Below are 14,582 nucleotides of genomic sequence, written 5' to 3' on the forward strand. Positions count from 1 at the left end.
TGAGTCGGCAGGGTTACCCATGCAGGAACATCCACCCGGCTCCTCTCTCCAGTGCTAACCTGTTCCTTGGTGTGTCCCCGCAGCGAAGGGCACTGGGATGAAGAAGGATGGGGAGGTCAGCCCTCTCTAAACGAAGCACTCAGCATAACAAGGTACAGAGAAGCGCAAAGTAAACCACCGTGGGACCTTTTTTTTTTTTTTTTTTTTTTTTTTTACGTGGTGTCATTTGTTTTCTCAAGGACACTGAGTAGGAAGCTGGAGAAACAGAAACTTTCTATGTGATGAGATTTATGGTCGGGATTTTAGCAATAAAATGAAAAAGTACAGTTGTTAGTTTCTTTGCGTTTGTGCTTTCTGTGAGGGCTGTGCTTGTGAGCTGAGTGCTGTGGCTCGTGGCTGCTGCCTGGTCCTGTGCTCCATGTGAGGAGCCTTTTCCTGGGCCCTGGCACGTGCCATCCTGTGTCTGGGCATCCCAATGTCCTCCAGTCAGCAGCACCTCTGGCAGCCGGCCCTCAGCTCTGAGCATTCCACAGCCTTTTGCGGGCCCCAAGAAGTTTGGTGTGCAGGATTGAATGTTGCCCATCCCCTCCCCTCAAGTGGCTTGTTCCCTGAGGTGTGCTGTGTGGTGTCCTGGGGATGCTGCTGGAGAGGCCCCTCCTGTGGCCAGGCCTGTTGTTTCCCTCAGCCATGCTCCGGCACAGCAGCCTCTCGTGGGCTCTGCTCTGCTGTGGTTCGGGCACCACGTGCATTAATGGTGCCTGTTTGGCATGTGCCCGCCAACAAAGGGTGGGTTGGGGTGTAGTGAGGACCAGATCTGGGGCTTTGGCCGCCCTGGGGCCTGAGGATGTTCCATGTGGTTGTGCCTGCAGGGCTGGGCTCTGTGGGTGTCACACCATGGCACTGCACGGGCACCAGGGCTGTGGAAGGTCACCAGGCTGGGGCGTAGCTCCTGCTCTGGGGAATGAGTCTGGGGGCGAGGGGGGAGCGAGGGACTGGGCCAAGCAGCAGCAGGGCTGCTGGCAGCCCCCGGAACAGGGTGCCTCGTGTGGCTCCAGCTGCCATTTGGGAAGGGGTGGCAGAGCCAACTCCCAGAGGGGGAATGGGACTTGCTTTAAAGGTGCCGAGCAGCTGCTGCTGGCAGCAGGGGTTGAGACTGGCAGCGCAGGGCTGGCTGCTGCGCCGCGGGGCTGGTGGAGGGCTGGTTGCTGCCTGAGCCATCTGCGTGAGCAGAGCTGGGGAGCCCTGGCCCAAAGGTTGTTGTGTCCTCAAGAAAATCCCAACTTGTGAGTGGCAAAACTGTGGAAGTGATCCCACCGCCTGCTAGTGCTGTGCAGTGAGATCTCCAGCATGCCTGCTGTGGGGCACAGGAGGCTAATCAGGCTACAGCAGAGAGGATGCTCCAGACTCCTGGCAGTGGGTGACAGCTTGATGTGCTGCCCCAACAGGACCTCACTGTCTCTTGGCAGATCAGAGGCTCTCCTTCTCCAAAGGCTGCTCTGTCTCCATCTTCTTGGCCCAGAGACCCATCAGGAGGGATTAGTGCTGCTGCCAGAGGACTGCAGTGGCTCTGTGATGCACAGGAGAGCTGGGGACATGTGCAGCTCTGGGCAGTGGGGTACTGGTGTCGTCTTGGGTAGGGTGTGGGTGGTCACCTTGATGCTTTGCTGTTGAGATCCTAAACATGGCAAGTGTGAGAGAATTCCTCTGGGGGTAATAAGCTAGACTAGGCTGTTGCCAAGTGGTGGAGATGGATAAAGATGGATCAGACAAGGAATGAGCAGTTGTTGAGGTCAGAGGTCTTCCTTAGCAGAGCCTTGCCAACCTCTTTTTGCTTTGCCTTGAAGAGGAGACATTTTGCCTTGATAAAACCTCACTTGTGCCAGATTCTCCCATCCCCTTCTGTGAGCGGAGCCATTTATTTCTAGGGTATTTTCTAGGTTTGCTCAGCTCTCTCCATCCATGTCCTATGTTACATCTTCCAGCCTTGGTCACAGATTTTCTTGCCCTCTCTGTCCCCTTGATTCTGAAATGCTGCCCCAAAATGCTGGGACACAGGAGCAGATTATTAAATGCAGCTATTATCCCCATATACTGGTGAAGCAAAGAGAGAGGGTTGTTCCCACAATATGAAAGTTCAGGGATTGTTAAAGCATTAGGAAATTGGTTTCCCCAGCCGTGTGTGATTAACAAGAGTTTTATAGCCCCTCGTGCAGTGGTGGGGTAACGAGGAAGGAGCCTCCATGAGAGGGACTGGTTGTGTGCCATGATTTGCAGCATGGCTCTGGCCAGCTATGCTCCATTTGGGGTCTTGCTTATGCTCTGTGGTCTGACATTTGCCAGCTCATAATCTTCCTTTACAAACCAGGCATGGAGAAGAGCTACTTCAACAGCATGGATCATGAGCCAAGTGGCACAAACCCTTTCTCCAGATTTTAAAATTTGCTACTCTGCTGCCTTGGTCTCTGTCCTTTCCAGCCTCATGTCTTCTTTGGCCTCGGAGAACTCTCCTGTGACCAGCCTCTGCCAGGCCCAGCAAACACAACAGGGTGAGGTGAGAGGGGACCTCCCCTGGGAAGGATCCTGGCTGCTCCGGCTCCTTGCAGGCCCCTCGACAGGCGCTCCGGGATACTGCAGAGTCCTGAGTTAATCACCTTTCCAGGGTAAAGCAGCTGCACAGTGTGAAGTCCCAGCCCCATTAACATCTCTGGGAGTTTTCCCATTGACTTTTCTGGGGTCAGGAGCTTACCCTTCAGTTACAGAGAGAAGCCAATTTCATAGAAACAGGTATAGAAAGCTTGTTTGCTTTCCTACTTAAGCATATCCATGTAGTTTCAGTCCTGGTGTTAGTGAAATAAGCGTGGGTTTTTTTTTTTTTTGTTGTTGTTGTTGTTTGGTTGGTTGGTTTTTTAAAATGTTGTTTAGGTTTATTTGTTATTCTGGTGGGTGCAGTTAATCTGGCTGTTCAGTTACTCACCCTGGCTGGGGTGAGGTCTGCTAGTCTTCCCTCAGCCTTTGCTGTGCCTCTGATTTACTGTGGGGGCCTCCCTACAAAACGGGGAGGGCATTTTCATGGTGGCAGAGATGGGAAGAGTTAGTGAGAGCCTGCCCAGTGTTTTAAGGATGAGAAGGCTTTGATGAGCAGGGTTGCACATGCCCCGTTAGGGTGACTGGAGTGCACAGGGCTGAGAAAGGCAGGCATCTGCTTTCCTCATTATTTCTTTTCATAAATAATCCCTTGTCCTTGCACCCTGGACTCTGACAGCATTTAGAATATGCCGGGTGGGTGTTGTTTTTTTTTTCTTCTCCTCTCCGAAACTTACTCATTTGGAGAGCAATGAAACAATAGGTTTTTGTCTCAATCTTTACCAGTGAAATTGTCAGGAGAGATTTCCGCCCCCTCCTCCCGTCTATCTTCCTTTTGTCTCCTTCAGTTGTCGGGGTCAGGATTCGCCGCCAACCGGAGCCCGCAGTTGCTTTTCCAGGCCCCAGATGCCAATATGTGGCAGCATCTGGCTGGTTGGCAGGCGCCGGGCAGTGGTGCTGGCTGCGCTGTCAGGCGGCGGTGGCGGCGCTGGGTGGGCGCCCTGCTTCTTTGAGGATGTGGTCCCAACCAAGAGCAGGGATAATAATTAAATCTGCGGAAGGAGGTGAATTGTCGGCGAGGGCGGCTACTGCTGGAAGCTGTGCCGGCTCTCGGCCCTGGGTGTGTTTTTGTCCTCGTCGGCAGCATCCCGTGTAACCTCACCTTCTTGTGCTGTGAGCGTTTCAGGTGCCTTAAGGCATGGAGCTCCTTGAAAGAGAAATACAAATCACTAAAAATGTAGAGATAAAACCCTCTCCTTTGAGGCCATGTGTTTGGCATGGGAAACACACGATAACAGCTTGCTTTAGAAAGGTGACATTTCCACTGAAGGCTGAATAATAAAAAATGCATTAGACTTTTGTAATGAAGACAGCTTCTGGGACTGGGGAATCTACTCCTTCCTTGAAATATATGCGTGGGAGCTCTCCCTGGCCCTAATGGGTGTCACATGTGGCTCTGGCTACATTAATGTTGCAAGCTCTATTAAAAGGGATTGTCAGTAGCCCTTCACGTGCGGTGAATCAAAGCTGTCTTTCCCTAACTTTGCTTTAGCTCAGGCTTGTGAGTGTAGACTGACTTGCCCAGGGTTAAGTCACTTTTAATATTAAGATGGATAGAAAAGACTCTTAATACTTTTTTTCTTTCTTTCTTTTTTTTTTTTTTTTTTTTTTTTTTTCCTCTCCCTTTTAATTCAGAGCTTGCTGGTGAAGGACTCTGGAGGGATGGGGAAGGAGGAGACAGCCAGGCAGCTTAAAGAGGCCTCTGAGGGTCATGTTGAGTCTGTGCTATTATGTTCCAGAGAGGAGAATAGCTTTATTGACAGACAGCTGTTTGACTCCTGCAGCCATACAGTATTTGCTGCAGAGCTGCATAAATACCGAGCCCATGTTGACAAATTCCTCGTCAGTGCAAGATAGTTAAACCTGCTTGTTTAATCATTTGTGTGCTCTTACCTCTGCTGCTCTGAAAAGAATGAGCTGCTGTTTTACAATACAATGCATGAGAAACCTCTAAATGCTCAGAGCTGTTTCACATGAGGTTTTCAGGGTGTTTTTGTATTTACATCCTCTTGGTAAAGCAGTAGTCTATTTTTTAAAATGTCAATTAGATTTTTCTCTTTTTTTTCCCCTTTTTAAAAATTTTTCTTTTCTCTAGAAAGTGTATAATATTTAGTTTTCAAATTAAAAAAAGTCTGGCAAGCTGTCTTTACAATGGAGGTAGCAGCTCTCTTGGCAGACCTTAGGTCCTGTCTGCGATGTGACACCAGCACTGGCACGGCCTCTTTAGTAGTCCCACGCCTTGGTTTGCAGCACGTGTGCAAAGGCACGTGAGGATTTGTGTTTTGGTTTGGCTTTTCTGGCACAGGGATATGGAACCTGTGCTACTGGTCACCTCCTGTCCATAGCTTTTTGACCTCCCTCCCATTTCACAATAATATCCACCTTCATACCAGCATACTATCTTGTCACATTGTTGGCCTCATCTCTGGAAATGTAGTATCTAAAATTAAAGATTTGTTTCCGTTTTGGAAATTTTCTGTTGACCTTTGCCACTTAAACAAGGTAGAGAGGTGTAAATCAGGGCTCCTGACACACAGTCAATGGGGAAAAAAAAGAGACGTTTTTTGAGATTTTTTTTGGACCCTCTTTGCAGTGTGGCATCTCTTTAGTCCTTTCAAAAAGTTTCTGGTGTGTGATTTTCTAATCAAAAGGTGTATTCTTGAGTGGTGACCAAAAGAGAAGGCCTCTTCTCTTTTGAAATGAGAACCTATTATACAGTTGTACAAAAAATGTAAAACTGTCAAGTTGGTTTTTAGAGCGATGGGTCACTGTATGTTTATGTGGCAGTGAAGGAGATGTGCATTTCTTTTAGGATCCCAAATAAAGCTGTGCATGCTTGAAGTGGTTGGCACAGGCAAGTTGTCTGTCCTATGGCTGTAACTATTTACAGAGCTGGAACCTGGTGGTGCTGCTGGTTTTGAGACTGTTTATCAGCTTCCTGGCAAGTACAGGCAAAGCCAACATTGTCTGACGTTTTAATTTCTTCAAGTCCTGGTGTTGGTGCAAGACATTGGTTCTATTTAGATTTACACTTGCATCATGATGCTTGTGCCCTGCGAAAGGACTCTTTACTTGGTAAGCTGTGTCTGATGAGGCTGCAGAGATCAGCATGTGCAGAAATCAGGTTTCCACTGATTTCAGAGAGTACAGGTAGGGTTTTTGGTTTTTTTTTTTTTCATTGATTTAACTAAAAAACCCCAGCATAAAATACAGCCTTAGGAGTATGGCACAGCTTTTCTTATTTGCTAGACCAGACCCCCTCACTCGAAGCCTTAGGAGCCTGGACAGCTCCTACATTACTTCCAAGGGAATTCCTCCTCCTCCTTTCTCCATAAATGTGCTTCCTGAAGGAGTTCCATTTACAACCAAGTTATTAATTGAATGCTTTTATCATTCACATGACAGCAGTTTTGACTTTCATTTATTTTTCAGTCTTTTTCTAGATGGACTTGGTCCTGACTTGTCTCCTAGCCACCAAAAGGGTGGTTTGCTGCAGAAATGTTGGCTTTCATCCCATTCTAACATTTTAAAAGCGTATTCCCTTATGTTTAGTACATCCTTCTAGGTTGTATGTTGAGGCCCAAGAGCTGTACAAGTTTATGTGGCTATTACAATATTTCTAGATGAATGAGAAATATTAAAAATATCCCAATACCAATACTATATTAGGAGCTTTGGATGAATTAGAAGCACTTTTGGCTTAGAGCATAAGTCAGCCTTCAACTAGAGGCCTTTTTAAACAAAAGGTTTCTTTCTGCCCTTCGTCTTTCATCATTTTGAGAGACTAACTGCAGAGCTCTGAAACAGTCAGTTGAATTCAGAGTCCACCTTCAGAGCTGGGTCAGTACAGCTTCCAGAAAATGACTGAAAGCAGATCAGGTTTCTTCAAGTTTCCACCTTTTGACCCTGCTGTTGATAGTATGACTGTTGTTCCCACTTTTCTTTTTGACCAGGATTTTTGGCTGGAGGCTGATTTTTTTATTATGCAAAACCTAAAGCACTAAGAATTCCTACCAGTAGTGGAGCTGGTATAGCCCCCATCCCAACTAAGTGAGAATTGGACCAGCTGGAGAAGGACACCAACCCAAAAGTCTGATGGATAAGAGGAAAAATCCTTTTCTGTGTTCAGTGGGGTAGCACTATTCTGTCTTTATGCTGTGGTCACATACAACCCAAGTGGAAGCCTGAAGGAGGTAACATTCTCAGCCCCAGAGAACTGACTGTTCAAATGGCCTCACATCAGAATGACGTGGAAAAAAATGGGGCTAAAGCCACCATGTTTGGTACCAGCAGGAGCAAGGACTGAGCTCTTCAGTCTCTCATTGGGTGCCTGATATTTTCCAGATGCTCCCCAGCCCACAGTGCCATAATCACCCTAATAAGAAAGTTGTAGATGATTTATATCCACCACAACTTTCTCACTTGTTTTCCTTGCTCCTGAATGATGAACACCCCATGTTCTGGTGTCCAGGTGTTGCTGCCATGGGAGTCCCAGAAGATGTTCAGCACATCCACCCTGAGCACTAGGCAGCTCTGCTGCAGGAGGTCAGAATTAATTTTCTAGCATGGAATACAACAATTTAAATTAATTTTTTTCTGCAGTCATCATGGAGAGAGCTTTTTCCTTAGACGTGTGCAGCTCACTTGTTACAAAGCAAGTCGTGTTCCTGGTGTGCCACTCTATGCACAATGCTTATTTATTCCAGCCCTTAATCAGAGCTGGGCCAAATCCCTCTAAGGAAAACATAGAAGTCTTACAATGGTTTTTGTAGGAATTAAAGTTGTAACTCCTTCTCTGAAGTCTTGATTCCACAGCATTAATGTCACAATACTCTAAGAAATAGCCATTATCAACTGAACTCAAACCAGGTAAAAACCACTAAAGTAATTTTGTCTGCAGCAGTCAAATTTCAGTGCGAACACAGAGGGTCAACTTGTGACACTTGGCTCCTGTATTCTGCTCGTAAGCATCCCAGTGTATTTGCTTTCTCTCCCTGTCTTTTTCCTCCTCTGTTCCCCTGTCCATATATCAGTGTCAGGGAGTTCAGACTTCACAAGGGCCGGTTTTTTTTTATTATTTTTGTAACACCTAATGTGGAATTTTGCATGAGCAACACTCCTTCCTGTCGGCACTTGGAAACTCTTTTGTGTTACGTCCGTCCTTTCTCTGAAGTAATCGCTCAACTATTCCTAGCAATAAAATATTCCTCTGTAGTGCCATCAGATATGTTAGAAAGATTAGTGCAAGATCTGAAGGCCCTGTCTAGGTAAATTCAACAAAACTTCCATGGCCTTTAATGCTCTCCTTTTTTATTTCTCTGCAGATATTGCCTGTGGACATGGAGTAGGGAAAAGACTCTCAGATACTCCCCGATAGACACAAGTTATGTCCTCGACAAAGAGGCTGCACACTGAGTGAGTGACATGCCAAGGGTCAGGAACAAGAGTCTGTGCATATCTACAGACTTCTTTTCTGTGTTTTGTTGGGTTTTTTTGGGTGGGGTTTTTTTATTTTTGTGTGTGTGTTTTTAAACTAACTTTAAAAACACTACACTAAAGACTTCTCCAAAATTTGTTAGGCTACTGTGAATGGGACCTGCTTCTTCTGTTGGCTGAAAAGGCAGTGGGGTTTTTATCTCTGTGCAGCTGGGGAAGTGAGGAGAGAAGCCATTCTCAGTAAGGCAGTTTGAAAATCTTACTTGGTACCTAAGATGCATTTGAGGGAGGGAAGATTTTCCTAATGTATTTAAATGTTCACCTGACTAACAGTGGGAGAATTCACTTCCTTTGCTCTCTGCTCAGGATTTGACACTAGCTGAAGTAGAGTTGAAACTCCTGCCAATTACTAAGAAATCCTTTAAGAATGGAAAAGTGACAGAATTGACTGTCATACTATTTTCCATGTCACCCGTGGCTCCAGCTGGAAGTGCACATGCAAACTGAACTTCTATGCAGTGGTTGCTTTGACCTGACCTTGGGAAGCATGGAGTGGGTCTGTTGGCACTTGTTTGTGGAAAAAGCCAACTCCTCTGGCTTTCACAGGGGAATCAGCTCCTCCACGAGTTACAATGGTAGGGATAAAACAACTGCTTGTTCTTTCCTTCAGTCTTTCTTCAGCTGGACCAGCTGGGGAGGCTTCCTCCTATGCTCCAAAGTCTCTGCTTCCTGGGAAGGAGCCACGTGTGTGCAGCTGCCCCTGGAGTGGCTGCCTGACTGCCCCCCTCGCTGCCTTGCTCCACACTGCCGTCTCCTGTGGCTTTGGCACTAAAAAAAAGTTTACTTCAGATTGAGGGTATTTTTGTGCAGCACCTTTTTTTTTTGTTTTGTTTTGTTTTTGTTTGACAGCCATGACAGCCTCTCCTCATTATTATGGAAAATATAGGGTTGGTAGTAATTACTATCTGAGTATGAATGGGAGCAGAAGTGGGCATAGACTGCACTGGCCTTTCTTTGACAAGGTATAACTTTCTTCTGAATTTCCGTGTTAATTAATGCTTATTTAAAAACCACTTTAATTGGCAGTAAACATCTCAACTTTTTGTACTCATTAAAATGCACCCATTGATGTGTGATGGATTTTTTAAAGCTTAATTAACTTTCTTCCTGTATATATAACCTATAATAATGACAAATACTGGAAAATGTCTCCCTTTCCCCCATCCCCTATTTTCTTTTTTGCCTTTCCCCCCCATATTTCTATCACTTGAAGAAAGGCTATAAAAATGTATCCTGACTTGGCCGGGATGGGGGTGCTCCTTAATAATTCAGCCCCTCTCAGAGATCACTGAGAGGCTGAGACTGGCCAGGAGACACAGGCGCCTGCCCTCGGTGCCTGTGGCCTGTTCTGTGCCTGCTCTTGCTGCCTGAGATGTCCACCATGCCCTCACTCTTCTCCCTTGTGGGCAGAAATTGGATCCTTCTCCCACCTTCACTGTGGGTTGTTTATCACTACTATTTTTTTTTTTAAATAAAATTGCTGTGGAAACTTTTTCTTAGGTAATCTTACAGACCTTTTCTTCCCTGAAAAAACCCCAGAATCTTTCGGTGAAAATTAATTTTTTCTAGTTATTTTGTTTTGGTCTTGGATTTTTCTTTTTTTTAAATTTAAATAGATTGAGACGGGTTTGTCTGCATGCACGTGTGTGAATGCCAAGTCAAAAGAACCAAGGAGCCTCTAATAGTGCTTTCTTCTTCCTGCAATTTTCAGCCCATATCTAAGCCACTGAGCAGGTTTTAGTGCAAAACTTTCTAGTGCAATGAAGAGAACAATTATTTCAACTTCTGATTTTTAAGTGTCTCAGCAATTTGGACTATGAAATTAGACTCCTAAATCACTTTTGAACAGGAGATGTTGGTACTTTTTGCAACGGTGATCCTTTGTATACAAGTGAAATTACCAAAAAGCAGAGCACATTACAGTAATTCATGAAAATATGCAAATTGCTTGGTTCAGCTATTACACACAGATCATTTCCCAGTCTTTCTTTGCAATTTATGGAATATTCTTTTTTAAGGTGGGTAAATCAGAAGTTTTAAAGTGAGCAGTCTGGTTTGTGTAAATTAAAATTTACTTCTAGCGAGTAAATTTTAAATGAAAAGCAGTGATTTGATTTCCACAAATACCTAATTTCCAAAAACTCCTAATATCTTCATCCAGATGTAAACCTGTTTAAAATACCTTGTGAAATGCTCTTCATTCTCCCTTGCTCTGTGTGTTTTCTCCAACTCAGCTGATAACTGTGCTGCTGCCCAGTTCCTTTCTCTTTACCTGCCTCAAAGAGCGATAAGGGTGACTGTCAAAATTCCCCACTGTAATAATAAATCCACCAAGATATTCCCTCCTGCTTTGTAACCGTTGTGTGGCCAAGCTAGCACTGATATTTCCTGGTAATTACATCTTGTCTGCTTCACAGGAATCTTCCACTCCGTGATGACCAACACAAATCTTTACAGACACAGCTTATCATTCAACTAAATTAAGTGCACACTTAAAACCATGGAGCTTGCTGAGTTTCTCCTGCTGGGTAGTTTTCCTGTACAGCTTGAGAATAGGGCAAACAAGATTTGCATTGACTGACAACTGGATTTCTCTCGCCTGCTCAAGGTAACTTAATTAGGGTGACAATATTTAGTTATTATTTTAAAATATACCTTCATCTGAAAAAATGTAGATGGCATGCAGTATTCTGAACATTAATGGTAACTTTCTTCCTGGGCTGATTTCAAGGCTATCATTAAAAATAAATGCTGCTGCCTGTTAATTTGACCATGTCAATAAATAAAAATGTCCATAACACGTGTATGAGGCTAATTAGGATTTTATAGCTGTGTTGTTTTGGTTGATAGCTGTGCTGTTGGCTTGCTGGGTCTTTATGTTTCGGTGATGTACACCCCATTGATGCATAACATGTAACACCTGTTGATGCAGTAAATGTTTAGTCCTGGCAATTGGCCCTCACATCATTTCTGGTAGGAGAGCTCTGTGTAGCAGACTCAGGTCTCATAATTAGGCTACCTTGGTTTAAAAGAGCTTTTCCTAAAGGAAACCTGAAAGCTTCTGTAATCCCGGTGTAGCTCCCTAAAGTATATGAAAAAGGAGAGCATGATTCTCTGTCGCAGAGGGACATAACAGTCATAACAGTGTTATGTCCAAGTTCATAACAGTGGGCTGGTTTGGTCCTTGCCTGTGAAGTGTAACAGGATACTGGAGGCTCCAGGCACAGCAGCTCTTTCTCCCCCTGCACGTCCCAGCAAACACGCAGCACCAGAGATGCTGCGGCATCCCCAGTTTGAGGTGCCACATAGAAACACAGGCATTCTGAAATAAAATCAGTACTCACTGCCCTGAGTGCCTTCTCTTGGCTCTTTTTCAGCACTAGCGCTCCCTGAGAATTGCATCTCTATGATAAAGAACTGTGACATAACTTTCTTGTAGATAGAGTTCCCTGCAAAGTCCAATTAGTTTCAGACTTCGCTTTGAAATGTAAAAGATTATACCCGTCTTGCCTTTGTTTACTTGAACAGCTTTAACTAGATCTGCTTGAACTGTTGTTAAAATTTATTGGGTTTTAAATATTTATTTATTGTTTTTAAAATCTCATTAATGTCCTGGTTTTAGGAGGATTTTGTGACTGTGGTTTGCAGAAGCCCATTTGATGCCGTGCTTTATTAAAAATTCTGCCTTTTGCCTGGAGCACTGCCTCCCAGGCTCAGCTCCACAGCAAGTCCTGTGTGGTAGGGGAGTCACCCTGTGCTAATGAAGGGGGCAGAAGCACCTCCCAGCACAGCTAAGGACAATAAGGGTTTCAGAGCAGTTGCAGCCACACTTTGGAGTTTTGGCTTTGTGGAAGTTCTGCATGAGTGAACAGGTTCCTTTGCTTCCTACGTAGGAACATGAGAAATATATTCTATTAATTCTATTATTATATATTTAAAACCCATTAATCATAGCTTTAAAATAACTGGTAATTAACAGGACAACAGTGTTACTCATAAGAAAGAAAAAAAGCAGGTGAGCAACCCTGCTTGGTATCAAATTCAATAAATGAGCACAATAAATAATTGCAGCAGTTTATTATCCCTGCCTCGATCTTGTTGCTCTACAACATTTTGAAACTTCATTTTTGAGAAAAAAGCATTGTTGCTAAATGAAAATAAAGCTGTTGCAGAAGGCTCTACCACTATATTCAGCACAGGAAAAACATGGAACTCTTGGAGGAGGTCCAGAGGAGGGTCCTGAAAATTTTCACGGTGCTGGAACACCTCTGCTGTGCAGACAGGCTGAGAGAGTTGGGTTCAGCCTGGAGAAGAGAAGGCTCTGGGGAGAATTTATATCACCTAACAGTACCTAAAGGGGCTACAAGAGAACTGGGGACAAACTTTCTGAAAAGACAGGTAGTGATAGATCAAGGGGTAGACGTTTTAAACTAAGCTTCAGATTAGCTGGAAGAAGACTTTTTTACGAGAGTGGTGGAACACATTGCCTGGAGAAGTGGTGGGTGTCCCATCCCGGGAAACATTCCAGATGCCATTGGATGGGGCTCTGAGTAACCTGGTCTGGCTGAAGAGGTCCCTGCGTATTGCTGTTGGATCAGATGACCTTCAAAGGCCCCTTCTGACCCAAAGCAATCTGCAATTCTATTGGACACAATGGCAGAACTGTGTGAGGAGGCAATGACTAAAGCACACAAGTGGGAGAAAGACTTGAATAATTGATTTCAATGAAAGGTATTCAGTTTTTCTTCTTTGCTTTTTGGCAAATGTGCTCCTATTAAGGAAAGACAATGCCTTTGACTGCAAAACAGCTTGAAGGGAAAAACGGGGATCTAGTTTCAAAAGCAGCTCATGAAATAGTATGAAATGTACTCCTGGACAAACTTAGCCCTGATCTGTGCTTCCTGTGGGTTGCCCAGCACCTCTCATAGGAACTTGCCATTGGCCATGGGGGCAGTTGCTTGATAAAACTCACTTGACAGAGCCAACTCTCTTTCTTAAAATGGGGTATTTTCTCATCTCCATATTTATCTGTACAGGTTATATAGAGTCAGTTTGTACTTGTTTGTGATACACTTATCACCAAGACATTGATGACTCAAATTCAGAGATAGTTGTTGATAGTTGACTGCCATGATAGTATCACAATCCCAATCAGCACCTGATATGTCAGCAACCAACTCAAACCAAGTACCTGGGTTTATGGTTCAAAATATAAACCAAATAGCCCCCATTTTGCAGACTGACTTAGTGAGAAGAATTCCTGGATTGAATGGGTCAGGACTGTTCAAGAACCCATCTTGGCAATCTTGAGGCCACCAATGTCACTAATTTTTCAGATATTTTGTCAAAGCAAATTGGTAAAAGTTTTGAGCTGTGAAAAGTAGAAGACAGTGGTTAAATTATCTCCTTTAAAAAACTCTCTATCCCAGGCTAGGAAGACAAAAGCAGAAAACTAGAGCGATAAAATTTAAAAGCAAAACAATTTGGATTTTTTACCACGAAACTGGTAATAATTTGTAAAATAAAATTTTACTTTATAGAAATAATTTTTTTCTTAAAAAAATATTTTGTTTAACAGGCCATTTTGATTTGATTATTGTTTTTATCTTTCAATGGCAAGTTATTTACTGTTTACTTTTCTCCCATTGTGTGGCCCCAGGCCTTACTAAATGTGTTCTATTCAAACCCTGCTCTGAAGACAGAAATATTAATTTCCACATGGGCTTTTCTATAGAACTCATCACTATGGTAACTGAATGTTTCATAAACATTAATGAACTTATTTTCACTGCACTGCAGTGAGGCATTGGGTGGTAGTATTATCCCCATTTCATGATGAAGAACTGAGGCAGAAAGAGATTAAGTACAAAAGTATTCACTAATTTTAAGTTCCCCATCTGAGATGCACGGTCTGATTTTTCAGAGGACTTAGTTTGTTATCTGTTCAAAGCACAGCTCCCATTGCCTTCGGTTGCAGCTGTGAGTTCAAATTTCTTTGTGCTGTCTGTACTCGGATAGAGACTGCTTTAATCTTCAACATACATGGCCTTTTTAATTTCTTTTCTTCAACATAATCAGAAGGAATTGAAACTTACTAGGTCCTGGCCACATATTTTTTCTACATATTAACTGAAATTACAACGGTTTACATAATTTTGTCCAAACATCAATTCACATATAATTATTAAATTGTTTATAAATTATTATAAAATTATAAAATAATTTATAAGAGAGTAACTTAACTTCTCAAAGATTAGAAAAGCATCTGCTGTGGTAGAGTTCAATTTTTGTTTTCATGAAAGAGAGCAAAACTCCTGGGAGGCTCATTTTGAGGATAACCTGGGGACTACTGACGTAGCTACAAACAGTTAAATTGGAATCATGGATTTTTATGCAGAGTCACTAATTTAAAAAATTAATCCTACCCTCCCTGAAAGCCAAGA

This window comes from Sylvia atricapilla, chromosome 3, assembly GCF_009819655.1.
Source record: "Sylvia atricapilla isolate bSylAtr1 chromosome 3, bSylAtr1.pri, whole genome shotgun sequence".
NCBI lineage: Eukaryota > Metazoa > Chordata > Aves > Passeriformes > Sylviidae > Sylvia > Sylvia atricapilla.